The sequence below is a fragment of the Papilio polytes genome, unplaced genomic scaffold (genome assembly GCF_000836215.1).
Source record: "Papilio polytes unplaced genomic scaffold, Ppol_1.0 DF824270.1, whole genome shotgun sequence".
NCBI lineage: Eukaryota > Metazoa > Arthropoda > Insecta > Lepidoptera > Papilionidae > Papilio > Papilio polytes.
Window position 1 is genome coordinate 2,175,413 of NW_013524934.1, and position 13,758 is coordinate 2,189,170.

Below are 13,758 nucleotides of genomic sequence, written 5' to 3' on the forward strand. Positions count from 1 at the left end.
TCAAATACAGACAGAATGTTTTTTTCAAATCTGAAGCTACATATATATATATATATATATATATATATATATATATATATCAATTTAAATTCATAGTCACCCTTTTATATTTGTAGAGCATTTTGAAATTCCCAGTGCAATGGAGACACATTATAAATTTTTGTGAGACAATCAATCTATATCCACATAGATTTAAACATATATTAATCACAGAATGACAAAGCAGTAAACATTCAACATGAATTGTAACTAATAATGATAAGTTACGCAACCTCTGTACAAATACGAGGTTAGGTAAAACGTTTGAATGCAGTTTCCGGTAAATTGAATGTACCATCATTAAGCCTTAACGTCGTCGCGACAATGGCGTCCCGAGGGCGATAAAGAAAGGATAACGACCAACGTATACTGATATAAAGAAAAATAACCACAATGAAAATTGCAAGTAGTTTCTAGCTAGAACTCCGAAGCGAATTGTAACAGAAAATATAAATTATAAAGGCTTTTTACTAATCGAATTAGATCTTTGGTATAAAATAGTCTGAAGTTTTCGTATTTATTAGATCCCAATATAACTTTCAAATTATAATAAAATAGAGAAACAAGTCACTAATATTCAATTCCTATTTGGTAAAGAGAAACATTAATATTTATAAAAAAGATGTTTAAAAAATACTACTAGGCGTAAGAAGTTATCTTGTGGTTTTAAGACCTAGTCAACCTATTTAAGGGTGAGCTCCGAGCCTCAGGGGGCATGTATAGTGAGCTGGTGATGATGATAAACAAATCGAACGGTTCTCGGTAAAAATATACTTTATTTTTACCGAGAACCTTAAATAAATCTCGAATTTCATGAAACACCTTCAGTCATTTAAAACATACTCTTCTTTTAAGTAATACATTTAAATAGTAAAGAAACCATTTACTAAGAGTTTAATTTTAATTAGTTATTTATATAATGTTCTAAATATAATGTATTTGTACACGTCATACCCAGTAAATATGAAATTCAATGTTTTATTTCTGTCAGTGAAATACTAGCAAGTAACTATTCAAAAGAGAAGCATTCAAGCTGTTATTGAAGTTGACACAAGGGACGGATTTAGAGTTGAAGCCACGTTCAATATTAATGAAGCAGAAGGCTGACTTATTTTGAGAGATTCGTCCAAAATTTAACCTTTATAAATTTACTTTTTAACGAAAAACGACATTTTGTAACCCACTGGGTAATAAATGGATCTAATCCTTTTAGGTAAAAAAGACAAACTGACATTACAATTTTAGATTTATCTATTACTACGATCCGCTCCGGCGACATAAGAAAACGTGTTTATTCACGACGTCATATAAGAAATTATTCTCTACTAAATTATACTTATAAACCTTCCCTTTAAATTAAAAATATAGCAGTTTTTATTCTGAAGTAATTTTAAGAATTACAAAGTTGAGAATGTTAAAGTTAAAATATTTCTCTAATCTTGGTGTGCCTCTTGGAATAGGCCTTATCTGAACATTTCCATTATTTTCTGTCTTGAGTAACTCTCCTCCAATTTCCTTTTGAATGTTCCTCTGTTATAAAAAATGCATCGAAATCCGTTGCATGGTTTTAAAGTGTAATATCCATAGGGACAGACAGACAGCAAGAAACGATTTTGTTTCATAGTATATAGTGAAAATTTTCAATACAATGTTTTTTTAGGTCAACTAAAATTAAGAGTCAATTATAATCAAGGAAAGCGCTTAGCAAACCTTGTCATAGGAATAATAGCGTATTAACTAACGACGGTGGAAACTGCATTGAAGCATATATCGCTTGTGTAATTGTGCCAAAGCTTGCGGTGTTCCCTACACGATACTAGTTAGGAATTTAGTCTCTCTGCGCTATTTAGTCGATGAATGTGTAGTGTTAATTGTTTCGATTCTGTTAACTATTCCCAATATTGTAATTATTGTTGAACAAATCGCTATAAATCGAAATTGTTACCATTACTCTTATTCCACGTTTATACCATCCGCACCATCTTGATGGCTGGCATTCCGCAACCGTGCGGTTTTTGTTTGGTTTGCCCCCTTTTATTATAAAAATAAAAATATGTGACATATCGAAGCATCCATGCTCGTTTCGGGTGATGTTAAGTTTATTTTTTTTTAAACAACTGGCAGAAGGAGGAGTACAGGTGGCGCTGGCGTTCTCTTATGTTGAAACCAAGACCCACTTTGGGTTTGCGCCAAAGGAGTAAGTAAACATTTATATCCAGGTTTTAATTTTTTTATGTTTTTTGACACTGCATTGTTTTATAGAATTTTAATAATAAAAATCAACAGAACAACTTTTAATATTCTTTCATCGCAAAGAAAACTCGTTAAACAAGATTGAGCTTCCGAAGAAAAAAAAAATTCATTCTAAAGTAAGCCGACTATTCAGAAGCGAAGATTCATCAATCTTCTTGAATCCGTCTCGATGGCACTTTCGTCTACCTTTTTATATTAAGCATGAAAATACAATTTTAAAATGTAATAAAACAGGACACTTTTCATTTTTCAGTACTAATTAAAATTAATAAAAAAATGGCGTAGTGTCATAGCTTGGTTATTTCAAACTAAAGGTTTATTGTAAAATGACCAATTTACAAATCAATTTGTAACAAAAACCTTTTCCTTACTTTATAATATATGAATACTAACTTTCGCCCGCGACTCCATCCGCGTGACATTGAAAAAAATAAAAGTGAATAGCCTATGTGTTCTTCCGGGCTATCCTCTACATCTATGCCAAATTTCATCGAAAACCGTTCAGCCGTTTAGGCTACAAACTATAACAAACATCCATCCATCCATCCATCTAAACTTTCACATTTATAGTGTTAGTAAAAAGTAAGAAGTAAGATTAGTAAGGTTTCATCGCTAGTTATTTAATATACTAGTAACTAAATTTGGATTTATTAAGTTATAAAATGTAAACGAAAATAGCAATCCATTACGTTAAAATTTAATTAAAACCGCGTGTTCATTGAAATGTGATTTCCGATGATTATAATTACATTTCGGTCGGATTGCTGTTAACAATGTCTATTATATAGACATATCTATACTTATTATAATAAAGCGTAAACACACACTTCTTTGTTGCCTAAGATGTCAACAATTACAGCATATTTTTGAATAATTCTCTTTTAATAAAAAGGCCTACACTTACGTAACGCTTTAGGCTATATATTTTCACGCCATTAAACTTAGGGGTTAATATTTTGGATAAAAACCCTAATGTGGGAAAGAGACCATAAGTTGCTGCCAACATCAAGGAAGCAAGGTTGCCACGGTTTGCCATCATGTCATGTCATTTTGACATTTGCAATTGATAATTTGACGATGAAGTACGATGAAGTAAGCACGTTAACAGCTAGTTTAAGAACAATTACAAAATACGTGCCGAATAATAAATAATTTCAATTGTTTTTAATTTGAATTAGCATTAATGAAGAAAAAATTAAAAGTTCTTTTTAAAATTAATATGTCATTTTTGCAAAAATCAGATATAATTGAAAGCATGCAATATCAGAAACATACTTTATATTTTTATAAGATATTTTTACAACCAGCGAGTGATGTAGTTATTCCATTGTTTCATTTTATGTTATTTTCTGTTTAGTTAATAAGAAATTAAATGAGTTCTTTGACCTAGTGACATGTTTAACTATCAGGTTTTTTCCTTTTGCGGTAATCGATTAAGTTTCTTCAACTTATTTACTTACGTTTACTTTTCGTTTAGACTTAAATATCACGAAAATTGTTATTCTCAAAGAAAAGTTTGATTAAAAAATTATGCGCAAACATTTACTTTATTCCAGTCCCTCGTTGTGGAATGTTTAACGTTGTTACAAATTCACGAAAGTTTGCAGTTGTCCACATCAAAGGTAAGATTATATTATCACAATGCTTTTGATGAAGTGTCTAAATTTTGTATCTTCCTTGAAATTATTTTTCACTGCTTTTGCCCGAGACTTCGTCCGTATGGTATTAAAAAAAAGGTAGCGAGTGTGTTCTTCCCGACTATGCTATACATCTATTCTAAATTTCATCCAGATCCATTGAGCTAATTAGGCTATTAGGCTACAAAGCAGCGAATGAAGCAACACGGTGCAGAGGGTACCGGTGCGTTCCTCTGGAGATCCCGGGACCCTCAAATCGCACCTGAGGGTGGCCACCGAGGGGGTTTTTGGTGAGTAAAAATCTCACATAACCCTGTCCTTTTATAAAAGACAGGGTATCTTTCGAAGATTTTCCCCCTCGAAAAAAAAAAGGCTACAAACTGTAAGAAACATCCATACATTTAAACTTTCGCATTTATAACATTAGTAAGATAAAACTAATTAAATTCATAGTAGATTTTCCTTATTAATTGTTTTTATACTATGCATAAATTAAATAATAACAAAAGAAAATCAGACACATTTATAATGGCTTAATTAAACTTTTTATACAATTAAATTAATGTGCTGATAGAAACAGGGGTTTATTAATATTATTTGTGTAGAAGTTGAATAATTTTACGATACACCAGAGAACAGAACTACATGCTACTAATTAATTAATAATTGTAGTTTATGACATTGTGCGACTTGTAAATATAAAACGAGATTATTTGATCTACAGATATAATAAAATTGGAGTGTCTGTTTGTAATATTAAAAGCAAAATTCAAGATTTCGGAAAGATTATGTATTTGCGTTGCGGCGAAAATCGCTTTAAATAAAATTTATCTGTCTATATGTCCGCAAGTCGCGTTTGTTTCGGGCAATCTTCGAAACGGCTAGGCCGATTTTGACTGGACATTTACTGAAGGGTAGCTGCCATATTCCAGGATACTATTTCATTTTAACATTTCGTGGTCGAAGTCGCGGACCACAGCTAGTTCAACATATATGTTTTTTTACTTATATTGTTATGTGTGTAACCAATGTAGCTCAGCATTTGTTATTTCCTTAAAGCATTCAATTGTTTACTCTTAAATACCATTTCGCTATTTTACATAATTTTACAGCGAAAAATATAATTGTAATAATGCAGTTTGCTAGTGTTCTTGTAGTTACTGTAAGTGTTTTTTTTTTAATTTCAAAATACCATTCAAAGGAATGCGAAATGAGGTCGCAATGAACATCAAGGGCAATGTGACAAAGCGCGTTGCGAATAAAAGACTCCTTTGAGATCAGCGCGACAAGTTAAAATTAGATTAGAACGAACTACGTTTCTTTAGTTACGCTCAAATTTACTTATAATTTTGTCCTTAGTTCACATTTGTCCCATTCAAGGTACTGGCAATTTAAAGGAAACCTCCGTTTTTTTTTAATTTATCAAAAGGTAGCAAACAAGCAAGCGGCCACCTCAATCCGCCGAAATGGCTAACAGCGACCGCTGCCTATAAAGATTCGTAATGTCGTGTCAATCGCGTCTAATTTTCGGAGGAGGAGACGCTCATAATCAGGATATTTCCCTTTCCTATGCGTCTCTCCATCGTCAAATCCACGTTCCCTTCCTTTTCTTCCTTCCCGTAAGAAAAAGGGTCTCCGGCATTTTCCATGGACATTTTCATTAATAATTATAACGTACTTCATTTCTTCTTGGACTGAATGCTCACAGATTTATGTGATTTTCTAAAGTCACTAGAAACCTGATGAGCTAACATGACACATTTTAACTTTTCGTTTATTCAGTGGCCATTTTTTAAAAGAGCCACCAAAATGTTTTCGTAATCCCTAGCAGTTTGACTGTACAAATAGTGTACCATTCCGTACGAGGTAAATAAAAAGTAGTGCACTCGGATAAGTGGCCACAAACATCTGAAACGGAAGCCATTAGCACATAAGTCTCGCTCCAGCGCTGGGAACCAGACTTAACGTAAAATGACTCCCGTAATTTAGCATGGTAAATGGCGCTTTTTCAACCTATCACAGGTTGCCAAAAACGGAATAGTTTTAAATTACAAAAATACATTTAGATGATATCATACTAACTACTACATATTAATTATCTGATACTATGTTTAAGAACATTATAAAAAGTATTGACTGAAAATCTTTGCGTTCCTAATATTGTGTTCTTCACAAATATGCCTTGCTGCTTCTTAGATGCTTAATAGAGATGATCTGCTTTATAGATTTCTAGCTGCTGCTGGCGACTTTTTAGCGTAAAATTAAAAAGTACAGCCTATCTTACTCACGGATAACTTAGCTTTTAACTTAACTTAGCTTAGTAATTTTTAAGTTATTTCAATACATACCAAATTACAAATCTTTCCTCTTTAAAACATTGTTTTAGGTTAAAAACAAGAATCTTTTTCATTTCTTTAAACTGGAACTGTAATAAAGTTTAAAAATTACGATATACGTGAGAACAAAGGCAGTGTATTTGGCCAAATGCCTACAAGTTTGTGCAAGGAAAATGCGCCGGGATATTAGAGCGTCACGGCCCGCACTCTTGCAGTAAGTCTCTGTGTTTTATTAGTTCTGTGGGTATTTTCATTTAAAATAATGTTAGAGATTACATTTATGTGTGTTTAACATTTGTACTGAATAAGTTTGTTTAAAATGTTGGTAATAGGTGCGATGTAATGTGAGTATTTGTTTTTAAATAAAATAAAATAAAATTCAACCATGATCAAAGGTTTTTAATTTTGTCATGAGAATCTTGCCATCCGATTTGATGTCTCAATCTAAAATTATACTAGTTAATGTTATGAATGTGAAGTATGTATGGATGTTTGTTAGAGAATGTAGCCTAAACGGCTGAACGGATTACGATGAAATTTGGCACAGATGTAGATCGTAGTCTAGGAGAAAAGATAGGCTACTTGCTTTTTTTTAATCCATGCAGACGAAATCGCGGGTGAATGCAAGTCTTGTTATAAATGCTTCTCAACAAACACCGCATGCAATCTGCAGTTTCACTGATGAATTCAAGCATCAAAGTTATATTGTTTAAAGCGCTCTATACCTAACTGTACTCGGGTACAGTGACGTAGAGTATGTGGTCTGTGGTTCTTGTTTACATAAAGGGCTTACAGAGCTCTGTGAGAAATTAATACTGCCTTTAGAACATTGTATCTCCTATGTTGCTAGGATTCTATTGTATTCATTAATAAACAGGAGATTATAAAGAAAATGTTTTTTTTTAAAGGATATGGATTTTAATATCTTAATAAAATTAATTGTGAGATATTAATTACTCTGAATATAATATTTTATTATGAATATTCCATAATACAAAACATCTGACTAAAAGAAAAAATCTAACAAAGATAATAATATTAAATTTTGCTATACAATTTACAAGACCGTTTGTAGACAGTGAACAAAATTTAAGAGCTCAATCCAAAAATGTGTTTTGTGTTTTAGGTATAAATAATTTGAGAGTTTTTACTTCTGCTAATTAAACATATGAACCGAGCACGTTCAAATAAGAAGAGTAAACATTAATTAGGAATCTACGAGAACATCTCTGTTGAGCAGATGTTCGTTTTCCTATCTGCCTTTATTTTGTTATCCGATCACGTACGATACACCTCTCGCATTGAATGTTCAATGTAAATGTAAGAGGGCTTCATTGTAGTATACGATAAGTCCCGTACCGGCCCTCGTTTAAATGCATACAAAGATAAGAAAAGTTTTCGTTACCATTTCTTTTTGTACCGGCACCTGATGCTAAGTAGAAACAGTAAAACTTATTCAACTAGTAAAAAACCTTAGATCCTATAATTCGGTGTTTAATAATTCAAAATTGGATTGTGGGTTCGAATCGTAAGTTCAAACTTAATAGACAGTCGATAGAAACTTAAGTATTATTTGAAAAAATTAAAAAAAAATTTCTGTGCTTTAACACTAAAAGAACAAAAGTTATTTGTTTCTTTCGCCATAATTTTGCCTTACTAATATTTTAATGCGAAAGTTTAGATTAATAGATGGATGTTTGTTAGAGTTTGTTGCCTAAACGGATGAATGGATCTCGATAAAATTTGTCATAGATGAAGAGGACAGTCTGGAAGAACAAATAGGCTACTTATTTTTGTTTTATTTAATTCCAAGTCGACGGAATCGCTGGCGATAGCTAGTTTGATTAATAAATCAATATTGGATAGCTCCTTTTCATTAAGATTGTATTACAGTAAAAGTTTTGACACCGCTTTGGTTCAGATTACAAAACAGGTCAAGCGTTATCTCGGAGCGGTGACCGAAAACGCAAAGATTAGTAAAAACAATAGACAGGACAGATTTCATTATTAAAAGAAATTTTCTTGTTAAATGCCTGGTGTAAAAATTTATCAATAAACCAAAAATGAAATACTAGAAAAAAGTATTATATTCAGAAATATTGGCTTGCATTGCCTCATAAGTTTCTCTAGGAATATATTATGGAAAGAACGAAAATGGACCATACCACATCTCCTGTGTAAACTTTAATGACTACATTTAAAGTAATTCCCCCCAGAGTTAGATAAATTTAAGCCGCCCAATTTAATTAGCGACCCAAATAAGTTTAGTGGTGTCCTCAGTAATCTGTGATCCTTCTACACTCGGCTCTTTAATTGTATTTAGTTCAGTAATCCTTTAAAGACTTGGACACTTATAGCTACTGTAATATTACTATATTATTAGTATGGTACACAGATTGTACTTCAAATATGGTTCGATTATATACAGTTTAGTTGAAGTACCTAAAACAACGGTATGTTTTACATTTTTCAGAGGTGTATTCTATAGATGGATTAAATTTGACCAAAATAATTTTACTACCGCTTGTTAGTACCGTGGGGAACCTGTTGAAGGAAATGAATGTTTTTTTATTAATAAAAACCTTGACTGGAATAAGTACGCGATGACCTGTTTAAAATTGAGACCGTAATTTTTGGTTCTCGGATTCAGTGAGTGATAATTAATAAATTGTTTAAGAAGACAAAAATTACGTATTTAACGTTACGTATTTAAAATTTTACGTTTTCCGTTGTCTTGTATATTGTTGTATGAGATTGATAGAGAGAATTAATTGAAATATATGTTAAGAAATATCATTTTGTTCCCACGACTTGTGAAAAATGTTAAAACATAATTTTTTGACAAAGCGTTGACGAACGCCCCTCGAGGCATCAGCTCACAGCTTCCTTTCGGTGAATTTGCTGACGGAAATTTAACGTTTTGTTGAAACATGTTCGTTTTACCAGAAGTGTATTTAAAATTTTTATAATAAATTAATTTTGTAACTACTCCTAATATTTTATTAATATGGTTATTTGAGGATAATCAAATATCATTCTTTCTTTAAAGTTTTGTGTTTTTTTTTATTATTTAACTTACTCATAATTTCTTTCTTAAGCCGAATTGATTAACAATATGTATGTGGAACATCTACTGACTACTGTTTGTCCAAACATGTTTACAACTAACACATAAAACGTTAATTTGATCTATTTATCGTTCTTTTCGGAAGAAAATTCTTTTATTCGGTATTTTGTGCGTTAATAGATTTTCCGTGACTGTCTTTTCAAGTCATCCATCTTTCACGTCCGACGCCGATTCATCAACTAAGTTTGGACAATTTTCGTTGTTCCTTCAGATCTATTATGCTTCTGTTTGATGTTTTTAAATGATCATGATTTTTAAAACAATGTATCGCTACTCAAGTACTAAGATTGTTGGTGTACAAAGGGATGTGTTGATTTTTTTTTAAATTCGATAACTTTACAGAAAAACAGAAACGCATTATGTATAAACTAGCATACGCCCGCGACTTCCTCCGCGAGTACGAAAACAAAAGTAACTAGCCTTTGTGTTATACCAAACTATACATTATATCTATGCCAAATTTCATTGAGATCTGTTCAGCACTTTAGGCTACAAACATCCATCCATCCATCTAAACTTTTGCATTTATACTATTGGTAAGAAGTGATATGTATGTAATTTGAGACATTGATTTTAGTTTTTTTTAAAGTTTTAATAATATATTGATTTTTTTTAATAACTAATGAACACAGAGAGAAAATATTTAATTTTTACAAATGTCTTTCAAATCAAAAAAATAAATCTAAACAGCTTTTAGTTACTATTGCCGTTTACCGACTGACCTATCATTAATTCGAGTTTACTGCCTTGGAATTATGTTCCTACGTGCGTAGAACAAATTGGATTCGGGTTATTTATCTTATTGAAGAAGACACGCGGCCATTCTCTCTTGTTTATTACGTTCAGGGACCTTGTTGTTTTTGCTATTAATATTTCATAAGGTGAAAAAGCAAGATACAGCAAATATGAAGAAGATAAAACAATTTAATATGACTATGCATAATAATTTCAAATCTTATTTAAACAATGGAATAAGATATTCTTTTTAAATGTTGTTTAAACTATTTGCACTCAAAATAACTTTAATCAAAGAATAATATTATTATGATTAAATCAATTTTAATATTCATTCGAATGAATATTTATTTCTTAATAAATAAGATCGCGGAGTTCTTACTTTCTAAGATATGTCAAAATTGTAAAATACAACTGAGCTCTTTGTGCATTCAAAGTTCGCTTACAATATTGAATATCAACTCTCGGAAGCCTCTGTCCCTTTGTACGTTACTTTGTACTCTTTTGCGTCCTTTCACGTATTACAAGCAATCTCCAGCATCTACTCGAGTCGTTTATTCGGTCCATTTGCTGTCGCCTTTTGTACGAAAGATACAAAAAATAGCGTAAGTTTAATGATACTATTAAAAAATAGGTTATTGGATTGCATTTTCTTTTAGAACAATAGTTTTAATTTATTTTTAGAACGATAATTTTAATTTTTAATTTCTAGGTTAAGAAACATCGGCAAATGTCTATGCTTATTCTGTATAAAATTGATTCATTCATCATAATAATGAGACCTATCTTACTAATGTCATAAAACGAAAGTTTAGATGCATGGATGGATGTTTTTAGAGGTTATAGCCTAAACATCTGAACGGACCTTGAATAAATTAGACATAGACGTAGAGGATAGTTTGGCAGAACATGTAGACACACTTTTTAACACCACACGGGCGGACTAGAGGTCGAAAGCTAGTGTTAAATAAAAACATATTTTCATTAAAAATTTTAATTTTAATGTTCATTTAAATTGAGGCAGTAAGAAAAATTTATTGAAACATTATGTTTTATACAAAGAACATAGAATAATTAAATTTAAATAGTGTTTCCACTCGTTGCTCCGAGTAATGAACTGGAAAATTACGTTTAATTGCAACATGAAGTTAAGCGCCGTACAGCGTTCTGTTTTGGTAACTGTTTGTTTCTGAATTAAATTATACATGTAAAAGAGACTTAAATTGTTGCATTACAGTTTTGTTGCACGTTTAATTTTATTCTCTTAATTTATGTGGTCTATTTTTAAACGATGGTCTAAATTTTAATTTTAATTCTTAATTTTATTGCTATTTTTTTACTTCTGTTTTAATAATAAAATGAAACTATTAAAATCTCTAAAATCGGCTTACATCGTTAAGTAATTACTATAAATTATTTTAAACTAGCTGTTCTCGTGCGACTTCATCCGCATAAAATTTTAAAATTTTCATTTTATTGTTCACATTTGTCAAATTATCAATTGCAAATGTCAAAATGACATGATGTTAAACCATGACAACCTTGCTTCCTTGATGTTGGCAACAACTTATGGTCTCTTTCCAACTTTAGGGTCTTTATCCAAAATATTTACCCCTAAGTTTAACGTCGTAAAAAAAGAGTTATTCGAAAATATGCTGTGATTGCTGACATCTTAGGCAACAAAGAAGTGTGTGTTTACTTAATTATATTAGTATAGATTAAAAAAATTGTATAAAATCATAAGTAATTTTAAAACATTATTGTTAACTTTTTAATTTCTACATTTTTAAATAGTTCTCGATAAACATTACTTGAAATTTCTTATGAGAAAAACTAATTAATCTTAATGCTTGAAGAGAAAACTTTCCACTTCATAAGTACTGAAACTTGAAGCTTACTGAATGACGTTATTACAAGAGGTGCTTGCTTTAATCCTCTTTGCGGAGTTCTCAATTATGTTCTATTTCTTCAGCTCTATCGCATTGAATGAAATTGTACGTATTCTTTACGTTTTAATTTTTTTTAAAACATCTTAAAATCTCTCTGTAACTTTGTTTTAAATGTATGTATTCCTAAACCTTCTGTTCAGTTCAGTTCAGTTTCTTGTCTATGGCACGCCCTTAGCTGATTGTGCCAGTGTCAAGTGTTTATGGTTTCATTCTTGTTCGGAACAGTTCGAAGAGAATGGCAACTAAACCTTCTGTAGGTTTGGTGTTGTGATAAAAAAAGGAAATATATAAAATATTTTGTTTTTCGCAGCGACAGTAGGTACCGTACATAGCTGAACACTTTTTACTCAATACTAATTTAAAATTCAATCTCGATGTGTACAGTCGCAGCAGTAAAAGCATATTGCTAATGGAACTAAGTTTCTTCTGCTGACACAACGTAAGTACAGTCACGACGAGAGTGTTTTAATAACAAATTATTTTTGTTAATATTGTATTTTATTTGAACTTTTAGATTCATAAGATTAGCCATTCTTAGACTTTTGTCGTCTGGATATTTTGATGTTCACGCATTATAGTAACGGGTTTACTAACCATGTTGAAGTCAAGAAATAAAAAATAACAACAGTTGGCTTACTTTAATGTACTTCCTGAAAAAAAGTTAAAAGAGTAAAAGCATTTCTAACGCACGATATAAAAACAAAGACACAAATTCTCAATTCTTTGTATTTTCCTTTCTCGTTGACATACAAAATATACGTACTAAAGAAAATGAATGGTAGAAAGTTTTTCTCCTTACCTCTTTGTCCGCGGCGTACCTGCCCTACAAACATAAGCAGCGTTTTATCTCTCTTATTTGCGATATTCTATTTTTACTACTGCAAAATGAAATTGTGTCAACGAGGAGGCGACGCGCTACTCAATTTACGGCTCCTCTAGCTCTTACTTAATCACGTTCCACAAATAACGCCATTAGGCAAATTAAATTAATTTTAACCCGAATTCACTGTGAATTTGTTAAATTAAATAACTCTTTTTACTTCGCTCCACTTCTGAATCCTTTAGATGAGTGATGGAATATTTTATTTTATTTATGGTCAAATTTTTTTTCTCGTATTTTGAATATCTATGAACTAAATTACATACATAGGCTATGTAAAGCGAAATCAATAGACTACAATTATGTTTTTGTTATCGTCAAATTATTAAATCTTTATTTCTATATTATAAAGAGGAAAGATTTGTATTATTGTATGTATTGAAATAACTTAAAAACTACAGCGCCAATTTTCAAAATTCATTGATTATTACGTTATCAGTGATTAACATAGGCTACATTTTTTAATTCAACGCGGGCGAAGTCGCCAGTAACAGCTAGTCACTAATGTTACTATAGAAAAATCTGTCTTAAATAGACCATTGTAATATAATTTATATTAATTGTGTTCGTGTTAAAATCACCCTACCCCATATCCAATAACATTTGTTTACGAAGACTTACATCGCAGAATGAGATATGTTTGTACGAGTCGCGTCATTTCCATCATAGCCTAACAAACAACGCCCGCCGGGTATCGGGGATTGGATATGTAATGGGATTATTTTATAGCTTTCACGTGTCATTTACCGTTCTGTCATTTTTGTTCGGATTGTTTTTCTTTTTGACCGACTTCCCAAAAGAA